Raw genomic sequence first — 16783 nt, forward strand, 5'->3', positions numbered from 1 at the left:
ACCAAGAGAGGAAAGAATATGTAAAATCTGCCCTGCAGGAGAAGTAGAAAATGAGCAGCATGTACTCCTAACATGTCGAGCATATGCGCAAATCAGAGAATGTTATGGGGGCAATAGAAGCAACCTGAAATCCCTACTGGAGAGGCCAGCCAAAGAGCTAGGCAACTACATAAAGGAAATTTTAGAATATCGCAACAAGGTACTTGGTCTAGCACACAGGCTAGCACAACAAGTACTCACCGCATAGCACATTTATGCCTTTATTTATGCTATTTTCTTTCAATGGATGTAAACAATCACTTCTTGTTGATAGTGATCATTGTCCCATAGATCCTGAAGGGTGTCACGAGGACGTTAATACAATCATATCATATCATATCTCTTTCTCTCTCTTCACATAGACTTCGCACAGAGAGTGGCAGGGCTGAGGGTTGGAGACGCGCATATGCACATTATGTGGCATACAGTAGATAGAGTCGGAGAAGCATTTCATTTTCAGATGCCGAGTATACTATGAGATTCGAGGACGCTTCTATTGCCTCTGCAGGGACAGTTCTGGGATATTGTCCCGCTTTCTCTCCTTTCCATACCAAAGATGCTTAGCCACCTTCATTCACGAGGCAATCGGGCACCGCGAGCATCTACTTCGATCACGGAGAGACGAGCGGACTTCCTTGATAGACTCTTCTCCAAGCTCGATCACTGAGTTCTTCCAGACACAGACCATGCGGACTCCCACACCACGAGTGTCACGGGGACGTGAAGTTATGAACCGTGACTAACTTTGGCTTAGGGGGCTAGCCCAGGGGAAGCGACACTTCCCAAAAGTCCCTAGGTGCACACACTAGGCCTACTTGATAGGGGCAAGGCAAGGTTTAGAGGGGTCTTAAAGTTAGGCCCAAGGAAACCAATGTTTCATTGGTTAGAAGGGGTTAGAATTTTAATGTGAGGGGCAAACCAATGTTTCATTGGTTTGCAAGGGTTAGAGCATTAATGAGGGGGCCACGTGGCAGCCCCTCATGCATACCTACCCTCTTCCTCTCCTTCCAAGGCCAACATACGTTTTCTATGGGTGTGATTCATTTTTCACGCATTTTTTTTTTGGAGATCGCCTTTTTCCCCACATTATTTGCTGTTGCACGCATTTCGAGGCAGCTGTACGGACTGCATGTGCTTCATTAAAGGCCCCGTACGGACTGTATGGCCCATTGGTGCTGCTGTACAGGATCCAAGGCAGATTGTACGGCCTTTCAACGCATGCTGTACGGGATCTTTCAAGTTGCACGAATCCCAAGGCTGATTGCACGGAGTTTCCATCGCTGCTGTACCTGTTGTACGGGCTGTTTCACGACTCCCAAGGCAGGTTGTACGGATGTTAATCTGCTGGCTGTACGGACGCTAATTTGCTGCTGCTGCACAGACTCCAGGCTGCTGTACGGACGTTTATTTCCTGTTGTACAGCCCCTTTCCTTTGCTGTGCGGCCTGCTCATCTTCTCTTTCCTGCCCGTGATCCTCTTGCTCTTTCTCTCTCTCTGATTCCAGCTCGTAATCCCTCTCTTCCTTCCCCTCTCCTAGCTGCCTGTTACTCCTGCTTTCATTGAGCAGGGGCACTCTAGCCTCCATCCAATTATTTCTCAAATTCTTTTATAAGTGGTGTTGTTTAAGTTAAGTGGTTGGAAATGATGCAATGAGGCTGTGAATAATGAATATGCAATGCAAGTTATGGTCTACTGCCCTTTAGGAAATTGAAGGCCGGTTACAGTGGTTCCATTGCCGGATGAGGCCCTGCCACGATCGTGACACCGAGCCAACGACACAACAACTCAGACTGAGGGTTGATGCACAGATCACACTTGGGGATATTCCTTCCCTGTCCAAAGTTGGGACTCCACTGACAGAGGTCACTGTAGCCCTTATCAGACGCAGAGCTACGACCAAGAGACGACCACATCCGCAACCAGCCGCCAGCACTCTATTTCTGACTTTATGCCCTCACTACCTCACTATTTAGTAACAACTCCAATGCTTTTTGGCGCAACTTCCTTGAGCGAAAATCACCCTCTCCTCTCACCGACACCCGAATTTGGCACGCATATGCACGCAACCTTTATGATGTCCCACACCAGCCCGCCCCGGATCTATCGCACTCACCCCACCCCCCCCACTTGCACCCTATTCCCTAGAGATGGCATCAAGGACACGGCATTGAAACGTCACAATGGTCGAGCGAAAGATCACGAAGGGCTCTGCACTGAATTTGTTGCATATGGGATTGATATCCTAGCCAAGCTTTTCAATGACGCAGTTTGCCTTGGCTTCCCACGCCCCTGGACCCTTAACACTATCACTCTTATTCACAAGGCAAGGGATCCCATGAACCCAGGAAACTACAGAACCATTATGATTGGGCACGTCATGCCCAAGATTTATGCATCAATACTTGATACAGAGGTTAGCCGGTTCGCAGAGATGCAAGGACTCAGAGCAAAGGTGCAAGCTGGATTCCGACAGGGCCATGGGACCATGGATCACGTGCTTACACAGCAGAGCAGCATAGAGGAGGCCAGATCACGGAAGCAGAAGGTATATTGCTGCTTTGTGGACTTCCGCAAAACCCTTTGATAAGGTCCCACGGGCTCACCTCATTAGACGCCTACAGGAGCTGGGGTATGACCAGGAGATCTTATGGGCTGTTATGGCACTCTATGAGAGAGTCTCAGTCGAGTTCAAACAGCTGCCGGATGGGCAAAGGAGATTCTGAGCACCATTGGGGTCAAACAAGATTGCCTGTTGTCACCAACCTTGTTTGGCCTCTACATAGACAAACTCGAGACCTTTATGAGGACATTTGGGGGGACTGTTTGCTCTCTCGCAAGTACCTTGGTTCAAATCCTCCTATACACAGATGACATGATGCTGATGTCCTCCTCTCCTGAGGGGCTCTAGAGACACTTGGAGACATCGTATGCCTTTTGTGAGTCACGCAATTTGAAGGTCGCAAAACCAAGGTTATGATCTTTGACACATCTCGAGCAGCCATGCACAAGGAGCAGTTCACTTTCAATGGGGAGCCGGTTGAGATTGTCTCCTCGTATACCTACCTAGGTGCCACTTTCTCTGGCTTGATCTTCACGATGAGACCAGCAATGCAAGCCCATTTGAGTAGAGGCTACGCCTCACTGCCCGATTGGAGAGACACTGTTTCCATTCACATTTTCAGGACCCTCAAACCAAGGCTCTCCTATTTGACTCCTAAGTTCAACCAGCGGGCATGTATGGCAGCCCTTGTTGGGGACCAAAGCTCTCAGACACGGAGTGGGCTCGAGTAGAGCGATTACAGATCCTCTTGCTCTCGCAAATGATCCAAGGCAAGCCATCAATGCCACACCATATCATCCAGGCTGAGTTTGGAGCTACCCCCTTGCAGCTAGATGTAGCCTTCCGGACTATTGGCGACCTCCCCTCCTTGCTCAGACCTGGAGCACGGCCCACCGGAGTTACAATAGCTTTGGTCAGGAGCAGGGTCATCGCCAAGAGATCGAGACGGACCGCACCCACAAACAACCGCCAGCGCTTCATCATGGGCTACACATCATCACAATCTCGCCCTTCCCACGAGTCCCCCTTGACACCTACACCATCATGAGGTCACATTGTACTTATGAGGATGATGTTGATGACACCACTGATGCTATATGATTGTGTATTTTAGGGCATAGCAGTCAGCATGGGTGATGATGCTCGCTTAGTAGCTCCACCCTTTTGCTTGTTTGTATCAGGTTTTTATCAGTCTCATAGACCCATCGGTCTTTCATATACCTGAGAGACTTGACAGTCAACCTTGGGAAGACCAAGGTTATGGTCTTCAACACCTCAAACACAGTGCTTTCACCTATCGCACTGAGCCAGTGGAGATAGTCCAATCCTACACCTATTTGGGAGCAGTTTTCACAGGACCCATCTTCATGATGAACCATGCAGCCCAGGCACGACTCACACGGGGGCATAGTGCTTTGGCTCGGCTCAAGCGACAGTGTTTCCAAGATCCAACGACAAAGGGCAGGCTTTTCGATACGCTAGTGCGACCAACTGCCATGTATGCTGCACCCTTCTGGTGATGCGATCTCCAGAGGACAGACTGGAGGAAATTGGAGAAGCTACAAGTGATTATGGGATCCAGGATGATCCGGTGCAAGCCCTCAGTCCCACATGAGATAGTGCAGGCAGTGCAAGCAGAGTTCACCATGACACCCCTTCAAATTGATGCCATCTTTCAAAAAATGACTTTCATTCACAGAGTTTGGGACTTACCTCAATGGAGACTTCCAAGGTTAGCCCTAGAGTCATCCAAACAACTGGCAGAGGATGGTGCTGACACATGGTATGCACGCATATCCACACGGCTTGCCAGACAAGGTATCCAAATGGACAAGCTCCCCCCCTTCCAGTATAGCATGGACGCACCTCTTGAGTCGATCCCTCGAGATGAGATCAACCGTATCATACGGTTAGATCTCCTCCAGGTCCATACATCTCGAACTTGGGAAGGGGGACCAGGAGCTCCCCACCAAGGCCTAGTTCTACCACGACCACTTCTTGAGAGTATCGAAGTAGGGATTCGTCATCAGAACCCAGCATCTCAAGGACATAGAGTTTCACATGCATTGAGGATTGCCATTGGGGAGATGCAAGTTTCGTCCCACCATTTGAGGATTGAGGCAGGGAGAGCCGCAAGCATAACTAGAGAGCAGCAGATTTGCACGCTATGTACGCTAGGGGTGGTTGAGACAGACGAGCACTTTTTTTGTGTTTGTCCAGCCTACTCTGAGGACGCTACCACTGTCTCTATCTGGAGGGGAATGGCTTCGGTACACTATCACGACCAGGTCTCCATTGGGCTTTATCTGATGGAGATGCGCCGGCACTGAGAGACTTTTGCGACAACAAATCAGAGAGCAGTAGGAGGGGGGTAGACCACAGGACATAGAGGCTGACCAGGCACAGTGACGCGTCTCAAACTTCTATACATTTGAGTCAGCCCTAGGACACAGTGGAGTGGAAGAGGAGGAGCTAGCTGACACGAGGGTAGCCTAGATCAGTAGAGAGAGCCGACACGATGCCGCCGAGAGAGGGCTGGAGAGACCACGTGCGAGATAGAGAGTGCCCAGAGCACATTCTATTGAGGTACGACTTATCACAACGTTCCTTAGGGGGGACCGACAGAGACGAGGGGTCACTCTGGACATAGCCCAGTGAGTTCAGAGATCGAGGAGACCACGTCCCCTGCCACAGCGTGAGACATCAGGACACACACAGATACGAGATATCTTCACGGCTCACTAGAGAGCCATCACTGTGACGAACTTCGGTTTCTGAGTCCCAGTTCTAAGATTGACTTGACTTAGTTTGTACTTGATAGATTGACTTGATTCAGTTGACACTTGACTGATTATGATTTTGCTAGGATAAATTAGTACACAACAAGGGCCCTAGCGCGCCCTTTGCTCCAACCCCTTGAGGCTTGTATGAGTTTTTTCTTTTTGCGCACTTTGTCCCATAGGCCCGCGAGGCCTTCCACGGACGTTAATACATCTCTCTCTCTCTCTCTCTCTCTCTCTCTCTCTCTCTCTCTCTCTCTCTCTCTCTCTCTCTGTTTTTCAGCTTCAGTTCTCAGCAAGGGTCTTAGTGAACCCTTTGCTTCAGCCCTCAGTGGCTTGTATGAGGTACTTCTTGGATTCGCACTTTGTCTCATAGGCCCGCGAGGCCGCTTGCAGACGTTAATCTCTCTCTCTCTCTCTCTCTCTCTCTCTCTCTCTCTCTCTTGTTTGGTATCTACATTGATGAGCTTGAGACAGTGATGCAAACACATGGGAGGGGGGGGTAGGTTGCTCTCTTGCGAGCACGCTGATCCAGATATTGCTTTACGCAAATGACGTGGCTCTCTTGTCTTCCTCGACAGACAAGAGAGCCACGTCATTTGCGTAAAGCAATATCTGGATCAGCGTGCCCGTAGGGGCTCCAGAGACTCCTTGACACATTACAGTCCTTTTGTGAGTCTCATTATTTGAAGGTCAACCTGGGTAAAACCAAGGTTATGATCTTCAATACATCTCGAGCCGTTATGCACCAGGAGCAGTTTGCATTTGATGGGTCCCCTGTTGACGTAGTTGCATCATACACTTATCTTGGGGTCATCTTTTCCGGACCCAGCTTCACTATGAGACCCGCGATGCAGGCACGCTTGGGCAGAGGATATGCTTCGTTGGCCAGACTAGAGAGGCAGTGCTTCCGCTCGCACTTTCAGGATCCACGGACCAAGGGGTTGCTTTTTGACTCCTTGGTAATCCAGCGGGGATGTACGGCAGCCCTTGTTGGGGGCCAGATTTGTCGGATACAGAGTGGACCCGTGTGGAGCAGCTACAGGTTCTCATGTTATCACGGATGATTCGTTGTAAGCCATCCGTTCCTCACCAGATCATTCAGGTTGAGTTTGGGTCACCCCCATTACAGCTAGATGCTGCATTTCAGGTCATCACGTATCTGTACCGAGTCAGGGAGTATGGGGATTACACCTCTGGGCGTAGCAGGCTACCATGGCTAGCACTGTCCTCTTCTATGGCACTTGTAGCATGAGGGGACCAGAGATGCTGATATGCACGCACAGAGAGATGGTTTGAGCGGCTGGGGCTCCACATGGATTGACTACCTCCCTTCCAGTACAACATGGATGCTCCGTTTTCTCCCCTCTTATCACACGAGGTCAACCAGGTTATCCGTGAGATCTCTTACAGCTACACACATTTCGCACCTAGTTGGGACCGAGTGAACTCCTAGTGAAGCTTAGCTTCTACAGAGATCACTTCTTACATATCATAGTTGAGGGTTTCATTGACCCCCCAGGGTATACGCAGATCTACTTACCCCACTCATTGAGGATCTCTATTGAGAAGTTTCGGGTCTCTTCACATAGACTTCGTATTGAGAGCGGCAAAGCTGAGTGACTACCGAGGGAGAGGCGCATATGCACATTATGTCACATGCAGGAGGTTGAGACAAAGGAGCACTTCATCTTCAGATGTCATGTTTACTATGAGATCCGAGGGCGTTTCTACTACTTGATTACACCTCTAGGTGACGGGCATAGCAGGCTACCATGGCTAGCACTGTCCTCTTCGATGGCACTTGTAGCAGGGGGAGACCAGAGGTGTTGGTATGCACGCACAGACAGATGGTTTGGGGGGTTGGGACTCCACATGGACAGACTACCTCCATTCCAGTACAGTATGGATGCTCCGTTTTATCCCCTCCTATCACACGAGGTCAACCAGAGATAGCTATGGGATTTGGCCCGTTTCCTCTCCTACCCAGACCAGCAATGTTTGGCAGGTTTCATTCATGAGACAGTGAGACACCACGAGAGGATACTCCAAGCACGGAGACATGATCAAACTTCTTCCTCAACTGATCCCTCTCAGAGCTCTATCACGGAGTTCTTTCAGCCAGACCACGTAGACCCACGCGGGACGAGGCCTCGACATGACCGTGATCCGAAGCCGGTGACCCGACAGCTCAGACAGAGGATTGATACACAGACCACACTGGGGGACACCCCTCCTTGTTTAGAGTTGGAGCCCGACCGACGGGGGTCACAGTGGCCCTAGTTAGACGCAAAGCTACGACCAGGAGACGTGCCAGGACTGCACCTTTGAGGGGGAGACAGCACTCTATTACTGACCTCATGCCTCCACTGCCTCATCCATCCTAACGTCTTGTGGTTGATGATGATGACGATGTTGATGATGATGCTGAGAGTGATATATAGTTGACTACCGACATGACTATCTTGTACTTAGGACTTAGTACTGCCATTTTGCATTGGTGTGGATGCTCGTTTAGTAGCTCCACTACCACAGCTCATTTCATAGGGTTTTTCACAGTCTCATAGACCCATCAATCTTCCGAAGACTTTACTAAACTCTCTCTCTCTCTCTCTCTCTCTCACACACACACACACACACATATGATTGGCCACACTCTAGCTAAGATTTATGGATCAGTACCGGAGAGGGTGATCAATAGCCATATAGAGGGCCATGGACAGCAGGCTCTTGGGCAGGCAAGCTTTCGGAGACAACACTCCACACTGGACCACATTTTGAGGCGCAAGAAGGTCTGCACTTGCTTCATGGACTTTTAGAAGGCTTTTGACACAGTCCCTCGCTCTCGCCTAATCAGGCGACTACAGGAGCTGCATCTCCTAGAGGTAATGATCTGGGGAGTGATGAGTTTATATGAGTCCGTTAGAGAGCGAGTCCGTGCTCCTGGGGGCCCATCAGACTAGGTTGAAAGCACCATAAGGGTGAAGCAGGGCTTCCCCCCTTTCATCGACTCTCTTCGGACTATACATTGATGAGATCACATCCTTTGTTGATCACCTAGGAGGAGAGGGCTCCCTATTGGCTGATTTGATGGAGAGATACTACTTTATGAAAATGACATAGTCCTCATTTCATCCTCAGCCTAGGGATTGCAAAAACATTTGGAGGCCTTGGAGATGTTCTGCAGAGAGAGGGACCTGACATTCGACCTTGGGAAAACCAAGGTTATGATCTTCAACACATCCCAAGCAGTGCTTCATTGACATCGACATCGACATAGTTTCACTTACCAAGGGGAGCCAGTGGAGATAGTGCAGTCCTACACGTACCTAGGGGCAGTATTCAAGAGACCAATCTTCTCGATGACCCATGCTGCCAAAGCACGACTCACACGAGGGAAGGGTGCCCTGGCCCGATTAGAGAGAGAATGTTTCCATGCGCATTTCTAGGATCCACCAATGAAGGGTTGGCTTTTTGACACTCTCGTGAGACCAACTGCCATGTATGCAACACCTTTTTGGGGGAGTGACCTTTTAGCTACTGATTGGAAGGGATCTGAGAGGCTACAAGTGATCATGGGATCTAGGATGATCCGTAGTAAGCCTTCAGTTCCCCATCAGATCATATAGGCAGAGTTCGCCATGACACCTCTCTAGGTAGACGCCCTCTTCCAGACTGTGACTTCTCTCAACAGAGTTTGGGCCCTACCTCAGTCAAGATTACCGAAATTGGCATTGGAGTCAGCCCGACGCCTCGCAAAGAGAGGTTTTGATACATCATGGTATGCGCGGGCGTCCACTTGGTTTGATAGCCACGATATCCAGATGGATAGGATCCCTCCCTTTCAGTACAACATGGATGCACCACCAGAGCTCCTTCCACATGATGAGATTAATCGTATCATACGGTTAGACCTTCTCTAGCTTCACACTTCTCGGGCTTAGGGGGGGGATCAGGAGTTCCCCACCAAGAAACAGTTCTGCCATGACCACTTTCTGAGCATATCGGAGCATGGTCTCATCATCACGCCCCAGTGCCTCGAGGATAGGAGAGTCTCACACGCCTTGCAGATTGCTATCACACAGATACGAGTCTCATCCCGCCAGCTGCGGATTGAGGCTGGGAGAGCGGCCGGCATACCTAGAGAGCAACGGATCTACAAACTATGCACGACGGGGGAAGTCGAGACAGAGGAGCATTTTTTATATGTTTGTTTGGCCCACTATGAGATCCGAGGGCGATACCACTGTCTCTTTCAGGAGGGGCTCGGTTTCGGACCACTCACTCAACTAATACATTTCCTCGACCAAGTTTGCATTGGGCTCTATTTGATTGAGATGCGGAGACACAGAGATTCCCTCGTGCGGCAGGTCATAGATCAACTACAATCGATGCCTCAGGACACCAAGCTAGACCAAGCACAAACACGCGTCACTGATTTTACACATCCAAGTCAACACCATATGAGATCGTGGGAGAGGAGCTAGAGGAGGTGAGAGCACTATGGATCAGCAGTGAGGCGATTGGACGAGAGATACGGAGACCACACACGACACGTGGGACGACCAGAGCACGCACGATTGAGGTTCGACCCATCTCAGCCCTCCTCAGAGGAGACCACCAGAGACGAGGCATTACTCTCAATGTAGCCCATCGGATACAGAGATCCATGAGAGCACGCCCCCCCGCCACCAAAGGAGACAGCCCGACAGACGCAGATACGTGAGCTGTTTGCATCACATAAGAGGACCACCAGGGAGCTGGGTTATATAGAGCCTCCACATGTATTTGGAGCTCTGGTTCTTAGCAGTTGACTGCTCCTGTTTGTACTAGCTTTTTGCACATTTGCATTTTATCATTTTTAGCACTTAGTACTCAGCAAGGGCCTTAGTGAGCCCTTTGCTTCAGCCCACAGTGGCTTGTATGGGTTACATATATCTTGTATCTTGTCTCATAGACCCGCAAGATCTCATGAAGACGTTAATACACCTCTCTCTCTCTCTCTCTCTCTCTCTCTCCCCGATACGAGATTTGATGATATCTTGGAGTTCTCCAAACAGCGAGAGATCCTACTTCTGGGTGGCTTCAATTCGGATACAGGGTGAGGAGTAGAGCAGTTTCAAGGCTCTCGACATTCTCACAGTACATTTACTACAAATGGCCCGTTTGAAGGATCTCGACACTCTCAAAGTAGATTTACTACAAATGAAGTAACCACGACGACCTTGAACTCTATTTTGTAGACCAGATATGTAATGAAAGATCTCCCTTTTCTTTTCACGTATGAGTTTCAATTTTGTGTTGTTGTAAATCAGATATAAATGAAAGATCTTCCTTTTCTTTTTATGCATTACTTCAAAAATGTTGTTTTCGTGCTTTAGGTATATTGGATTTTATTTAATCAGATCCATGGATCAAGTATTGTTAAACAGGATTGGTAAACTTTCTTTGCAGGATGCTTTGTTTCTGCTGGTTGTATGTTAGTTATGTGGCTGCCTCCGTTTCTGTGTATTGCAGTTGACTGGTCAGCAGGGGGTTAATGCATATTGTTTGGGTACCTCAAATATTGTGTTTGTCATACTTCAAAGCAATCCTGCCTCATAATTACCTTCAACATATACACATACCCATCATAATATGTGATGAACAGTTAGCCACATTGTTGTCTCCTAAGCCTGCAGAGGAAATACAGATGCCACAACAGGAAATACCAAGGTCACCCAAAGAAGAAATAGAAGAGATATTGCGAGTGCCACCCTACCTGGAACATGTTGCCCTCATATGGGAGCAGGCCTTGTGACACTTGACGGGGTATGAGGCACAGCGGATTTCACGATGCTTGACGCGGCGTAAGAGGCAAGCTTTCCTCTCACATAGAATGGATGAGGTGATCCGATCGTTTCATGGAGTTGACCCCACTTTTGCAATGGGGGCTCCTATCTGAGGGGAAGCCACCTATACCCATTACAGATCCAAAGGTGTGGCACACCTATGCGACATCCCTCTATGATGTCCCGGCTCAAACACCACCCGATATGACCGCTCTTTCCCGGCTCAAACACCACCCGATATGACCGCAACCTGCATCCTATTCACCCCACAGAACATGAGAGCTGCATTACATCGGCTCCACAGTCAGAGAGCCCAGGACCATGAGGACCTATGGACTGAGCCCTTCGCACATGGACAAGAGGTCTTGGCCCCGATCTTAGCACAGATGTTCAATCATGCAGTATGTCATGGTTTCTTTTCTGCTTGGAGCACCACTAACATTGTACCGATACACAAAGCAGGAGATCCCATGGACAAGGGGGAACTACCGCACTCTCATGATTATCCACTCGTTGTCCAAGATCTACAAGTTGGTACTACAGAGAGAGATCAGCTCCTACACAGAGTCGCATGGGCAGCAGGCATTGGGGCAAGCCGGCTTTAGGAGAGCACACTCCACTCTGGATCATATCTTTACTCCACGGGCAGTCATTGAGGAGGGACGATCGTGGCACCAAAAAGTCTACGCTTGCTTTGTAGACTTTTGGAAGGCCTTTCATACCGTCCCACGAGCTCGTATGATCATACACTTACAAGAGATGCATATCCTAGCTATTATGATTTGGGGGGCGATGAGTCTATATGAGTCCGTCCGAGGGAGAGTACGTGCCCCTGAAGGCTTGTTAGACTGGGTTGAGAGTACGATAGAGGTGAAGCAGGGGTGCCCACTCTCACCAACCTTGTTTGGGCTGTATATTGATGAGATCACAAATTCATTAATCGCCTAGGAGGCGAAGGATCGCGGTTGGCCAACCTGATGATACAAGTACTATTATACGCAGATAATACAGTCCTACTCTCCTCCTCAACAGCTGGGTTACAGAAACACCTAGATGTCCTAAAGGTGTTCTGTAGAGAGAGGGATCTGATGGTTAACCTTGGTAAAACAACGTTATGATCTTCAACACCTCCCGGCCAGTACTTCATCGACATAGTTTCACCTACAGAGAGGAGAGCTAGTGGAAATTGTACATTCTTAAGAACACTTATCTAGGGACAGTCTTTGTAGGGCCAGTCTTCACGATGACCCATGCAGCCAAGACACACCTTACATGAGCGCAGGGAGCAATCCCAAAAGATATTCATATCCAAGCTTGAACTCCAATTGCTAGTGCACAACAATGAGTCTATGGAAGACAACATCTCACAGTATGCAGGCCAAGTACCCACGAAGTCTTCCTCTGTCTCCACCTCCTCTAGGGTGCATAGTCTACAGATCCACTGCTATCTAGGTGTACCTGTCTCAATCCTCAATTGACGCGACGAGACCCACATCTGTTCCTGCAATCCTCAAGACATGTGACACTAGGTAGAACCCAAACCCTATGAAGATAGGTGACTGTCTGGAAGATGGCATCGACCTGTAGCGGTGTCATGCCAAACTCTGCCCGTATGATCTCATGGGCGACAGAGGTTTTGCTCAAGATCATCCTTGGAGCCCATCATCACCTGCAACCTCTTGAAACACCGCCACTCAGTGGTCGCTAATAGATCACCCCCCAAAAGGATGCAGTATACATGGCTGTCGGTCTCACTAGTGTGTCGAATAGCCATCCCTTCATCGGGGGTCCTGAAAATGTGTCTGACAACATAATCTCTCTAGTCGAGCTATGGCTACGTGAGTCATCGTGAAGACTAGACCTGCAAAGACTGCCCCCTAGGTAAGTGTATGACTGTACAATCTCCACTGGCTCCCCTTGGTAAGTGAAGGTGTGCCAGTGAAGAACTGCGTGTGAGGTATTGAAAATCATGACCTTGGTCTTCCCAAGGTTGATTGTCAGATCTCTCTCTGCAAACACCTCAAGGAACTCTAGGTGTCACTGTTGAGTGTCTCACTAAACCAAGCTCTGCTGAGTCAATCCCAAGCACTCTAATATGGTCGTCTCCGAAGACAAGCAAGTTGACCTGTCTGCTCCCCATTCTTGCATTGAAGTCACCGAAAGGAAGGATCTTCCCCTCCCTAGAGAACTCCGTAATGTCATCATATATCGTCTCATATGGGCTGTGCCCCTCTGTGGTGATCTCATGGGCATATGATGATGATATGGAGGAAAGTAGCATACTGCAATGAAAATGGCTCATGCATCTTGTGGCTGCAATCAAACCCACATGTATCAAGCATGTTCCTCTCGATGCATCACAAATATGAGCGGCCGTAGATGTGATTTGAAGAGCACAGCTACATCCCCAAAGCCTCGAACTCTAGTATCTCTCCTCGATGTCTTCCTGTAGGACAATTCCCATGTGTACCCTGTTACTACAGGCAGCCCTCTCTCAGAGCTCTCGTGTGTCTCCATGTAGAAAATGATGTCTCTATTAGTGTATGTCTCTGAAAATCCTCCTGGATCTGACTAAAGAGTGCCACTACAGTTCCATATAGCTATCTTTACTCTGCTTTGTGGCACAATCATATCAGTCCAACACCGTCATGTGTCTACAGCATCCCTTTCCTCCCTTGCTGGCCTATCCTTTATAATGACTTTGCCATCTCTGTAAACAGCCCACTTCCATTCCTGCCTTTCTGCCATAACTTGAACCATCCCTTCTCTACGATGTTCTTGCTGTAGAAGCGTACGATCATCATCTAGATAAATCCTTGTCCCTTTCAGCGCTGCTCTCATACTCATAAAAGTAGATCTATCTGCTGCTGTCCTGAATCTCACTACCATAGGTCTAGACGGTGCATCGTCTCTGCCTATTCTTCAAAGGTGAAAAGTAGATCTATCTGCTGCTGTCCTGAATCTCAGTACCATAGGTCTAGACAGTGCATCTTCTTTGCCTATTCTTCAAAGGTGAGATTGACGCCCATTTTGGTGATCAATGCCTTGGCATCCGCCATCAGAGTGTCACCCAATGGTAGGCCTCTAACCAGGACATTCAATGATTTGTGGTGTCTCCTTTTTCCTCCTCTAATGCATCAGAGATGATCTCTTTTTTTGGAGTTGATTTGCCTTTTTTGACCACTTCAGTCAACTCTTTCATTTTTGTTTTCCCTTCATTTATTTGCTGCTGATAGATTTCTTCGTGTTTCCCTTGCACGGTGGCTTGTAGGGCTGCCATATCCTTCTTGAGTTCGGTATTTTCTGCTTTGAATCCTCCAAAGCCTTGCAAGCATTATTCTCTTTCCCCTCTAGTGCTTGTAATGTTTGCATCTGTTCCTTGAGCAAATTCAGTTATTCATTCAGAAGGGGCTGGATTTCACCATCTTCCAGTTGAGTGCGTGCTTTTAGGGCCTCATTCTCAGCTTGTAAGCTGGTCACTTTATCTGCCAACTCCTTTATCCCAATGCATATTGGCTGGTCTTAGCATCTAGCATCCGAGACATGTCTTCCTGCATTTTCCCAATTTGAACCCCCAATCGTACTTGCATTTCAAACTTCCGTTTTCCAATCTCCTCTTCCAAATAGGAGGAAGAGAGTGGGATTAGCACAGCCTGGTATGCATGCATATCCAAAGTTCAGTCTCCTTTCTGTTCCTTAGCACATTTCTAAATATAGTAAATCTAGGATTTCTTACAGTGCTATCAGAGCAAATTTCGCTCTTGCCTGTAGGAAATGCCCCCCACCTTCTAGCACCTATCTCATACATATCTACTTCCGCTAGAAGGATATCCACGCACTTTGGTGCATGGAAGAGATGGAGAGAATGAGCGTTAAAATTCTTAGCGCCAACCCCACCTAAGTCATCAGTGGTCTCTCTATCTCCCTCACATCACGAGTTGATGTGAATGGACACGACAAAAATCATGTCTTTTGATGTGCTTGGGCTGTCCCAAAACCAAGGGATGCACCTTTTTCACCATCGAACACACCTTTTGATGAAGAGTTTTTGACTCCTCACCCAAGAGACACACCCCATCGTGAAAAAGACACATCTTTTCGTGTGGGGACACCCCTCTTTAAAATAGGGTTACACCCCTTCATGAAAAGGTACACCTATCCCAAGGATCATACCCCTTAGAATAGACACACCCTTTGGCACCAAGCACCAACCTACAAAAGGGTGCCTAGAGGGCCTAAAAAGGGCAACCAGCCCTACACCCAAGGCCTAACCCTAGACCACCCAAGGGTTCTCTAAACCCACATTTTAATATTTGGTAACCACCACCCAGCAATAGGCGCACGAATCAAAACGCGAATTCCTAAAATCTGTTTCGCCTATTTCTGCCGTACATGATTGCGCCATCTTCTTGCAGCCAGCCGTGCCCTTCGTCAGGCCTCCATCTTGCATAGTTCTCGATTGCCTGCGTCAGCCGGCTCTTTTGCATACCTGCCTACAAGACCTCTTGTTCGAACAGATCCCCTTTGCAGCCTCTATCATCATCTTGCTGCCCGGATTTCTGCAAACAAGGCGTAGGTGCCAGAAATTCGCCATCTTCTTCTACTGCAAATCACTTCAACCAGTCCCTCTTTTTCCAAGATCTCGCCTCTATCAACAGATCAACCCCCAACTGGTTGATCGTGCTATTGCTGGCGACATATTTCTGCCCACAACCGGACTGTTTGGTCGCTGAATCGCCTCCCTCTACAGCAAACCCTTATTTCGAAATTTGAAGCCTGACTATTGTCTTCTACCAACTCGACATTAGGACCTCCTTCAACTCGCAATTGATGTTGTACTCTTTCCAGCCCGAAGCCCACTGCTGGTACACGCTTTTCAGCACAGTCTAGCAGATCTAATCTATGCCAGGTGGATTCTTTCCGTTCTTTTTCTAAGGATTCGCTTTCATATTGTTATTTGCTGCTCATTATCAAATTACAGCAAATGAAAGCCCCCTCCTTAAAGCATGGAAACCCCTGGTAATGCCTCAGTCCCTTCAAGGACACCTCAGGCATCATCTATCACACAATATCGTGTTCAAATTGCACAACCAGCCCATTTCGGAGCTTTTGCATCGTGGGTCTTTTATGTCACGTGCCCTTCCAGTGACTTGGACCACATCCTATATCTTTTGCGTGAGGCACCTCAATTACATTACTTCCTCAGCACAGTCCAGGTTGTGTTTCACGAGACACATAGATACCCACAACCTGATATTCCTCACGAGTTTGCTGTCCATCTTTGGAGAGACTTTTACCCCTCAGCTTCAGCATCTACAGGGTACTCTCCACCTCCTTCAGCTCCCAGATATCCTCCTGAATAGGTTTTACCTTCCCACAAGACAAATATTTACTCTGAAGGCACTCCTTCTCCTAGATATCCTCCGCTCCCGACAGAAGCTCCTTATCCCTTCTCAGATCCGTGGACTCTGCAACCTACCCCTGTACTCTCACGAGCAGTAACACCCATTTCCGCATCACCAGTGTCACCTCAGACAGGACCTCCTTTACCAGATTTCCACGGGTGGTTCCAT

At 48.5% G+C, this 16783-nt stretch overlaps 1 protein-coding gene across 1 annotated transcript in view; it reads right to left on the reverse strand.

The window, feature by feature from the left end:
• Positions 1–16783, reverse strand: part of LOC147891213 (DNA-directed RNA polymerase I subunit 1-like) — a 111553-nt gene that overhangs the window by 70614 nt on the left and 24156 nt on the right. The window lies entirely within an intron of this gene.

The sequence above is a fragment of the Dipteris shenzhenensis genome, chromosome 18, assembly GCF_047967505.1.
Source record: "Dipteris shenzhenensis isolate YYH24624 ecotype China chromosome 18, Dip_SZ_1.0, whole genome shotgun sequence".
NCBI classification, from domain to species: Eukaryota; Viridiplantae; Streptophyta; class Polypodiopsida; order Gleicheniales; family Dipteridaceae; genus Dipteris; species Dipteris shenzhenensis.